This window comes from Anastrepha ludens, chromosome 6, assembly GCF_028408465.1.
Source record: "Anastrepha ludens isolate Willacy chromosome 6, idAnaLude1.1, whole genome shotgun sequence".
Taxonomy (NCBI): domain Eukaryota; kingdom Metazoa; phylum Arthropoda; class Insecta; order Diptera; family Tephritidae; genus Anastrepha; species Anastrepha ludens.
Window position 1 is genome coordinate 116,712,758 of NC_071502.1, and position 1,936 is coordinate 116,714,693.

The 1,936-nt window shown below is 28.6% G+C and overlaps 1 non-coding gene across 1 annotated transcript; it reads left to right on the forward strand.

Annotated features, from left to right (window-relative positions):
* Window positions 1-1,316: 1,316 nt before the first annotated feature.
* Window positions 1,317-1,388, forward strand: Trnam-cau (transfer RNA methionine (anticodon CAU)). Its single transcript has one exon. It is a non-coding gene; the product is annotated as a tRNA-Met (tRNA).
* The last annotated feature ends 548 nt before the right edge of the window (window positions 1,389-1,936 follow it).

Below are 1,936 nucleotides of genomic sequence, written 5' to 3' on the forward strand. Positions count from 1 at the left end.
ACGCACCAGAAAAGTTTTTTGAGGTATCTCCATGGTTTAATCGCGTCAAAGAAACAACTCCTTTATTCATATTGAAAATGGGATTTGATTTATATTTTTTGGTACTTGCAGTTCAGAAAAAGGGGTAACAAACTAACAATAAAAATAATAAAAAATATTTTTGTTTTTTAATTTTGATTTTTTTTTCGGCGAATCTTTAGAAAAAAATTCCATTATTAGTATTGAAAATGGAATTTGATTTATATTTTGCGCTATTTGCATTTCAGGAAAAGGGGTAAAAAAATAACAATAAAAATAAACATTTTTGTTTTAATTCGGACATTTTTTCAGCGATCTATGCTATTTTTCTGCCCGCAACTGTACGTGTACTGCATTTATTCTTTTATGCAAATTAGTTACATACTCTACAACTATAAATTAAGCCGCAGTATTTCTCTATAGCAAACTATTATGAATGTATGGGTGCGCACTCTGCTTATAGTTATTGTTGTTGCTGTTCATGTTTTGACGCTATAGTGATGGCATTTTATTTAATTTTCATAGATATTTAAATGCCGTTATCAACATTAAATGCATCAATTAATATAATTACACAGCGGGGATATGTTATAATTTGCGTAAATATGGATGTGTGCATGTACGTTTGTATGCCTTTCGGAGAGCCGACGATTTGAATTTGAACAAAATCAGATTTCTGCATAACCCAGAGCGTCATTTAGTTTCACATATTTTTCCTTTGTTTATTACGCGCTTTCAACTTTTCAATAGCCAATTAACGCGCACTGCTTTAATATTATTGCTCCATTATCTGCTGTGCTGCGAATATTTTGGTTGGCACTGTGCCAATCGAAATTTGAAACATATTTTAGAGTACCTACTATTTTATATGCACAGCGCGCAATGAGCCAAAAAGCGATTACCGGCTAATTTGTAATTCTAATAACAAATTTAGTAATTGCCGTCTATGAATTGGCAAGAAATAAAATGAAAAAAAATTAATAAAAATCGCATCTATCTACTCTATATAAAATTGTGTTTTCAATGCAGAAACCAATATATGAATTAACTTTAGATATAAAACAGCAACAAACTAAAAATATTTGTGAGCATTTAAAGTAGAAAGAGTTTTTGCCTTTTTAAATAAATCGCTATAAAATCTTACGTAAATTTCCATGGTTAAATAACTATGAATTAGTTTGTGCTTTCCTATTTCCATTTCTGAAATACTTAATATTTGTCGTCATATGATTAGTATGCGTAAAAGAGACAACAGTAGCGCTTGCTTATATGACTCGTTTGGCACTATTAGCACGCCAAGCAGAGTGGCGCAGTGGAAGCGTGCTGGGCCCATAACCCAGAGGTCCGAGGATCGAAACCTTGCTCTGCTATATTCGCTGGCGCTTGACTTTTTTTAATTTTGCTTAATTTTTTTAAATTTATGTTTTTATATAATATATAATATTTCTTTTATATCATTTTGTTCAGGGTGTTTTAAAATTCATAAAATTAATTCACTAAATTTATTGAGAAAATAATGATATTTTTTTTTAATTTTGTTTTTAAACAGTTTTTTTTTTATTTTAAATTGATAAAAAATAGTTAATCATTAATTTTTTTAAATAAACCATCGATTGTAATTTTTTGGTAATTTGTGAAGGGAAACCAAAAGTGGAGATTAAATAATTTCGCTTTGAAAACATTTTGCACCAAATATACGGAAAGAAAAATTCGATAGAGGAGAGATCAACTAGAGAATAAATACTTTTGATCTAAAATAAATAATAACCAATTTCTATTGTATAAAAATATTTTATACCGGAAAGAGAAATTCAATAGAGAAAAGATCAAATAGAGGTTAAATATTTTTGATCTAAAAACATTTCATACCAAATTTACGAAAAAAAAAAAATTTGATGGAAATAATCAAATAGCGTTT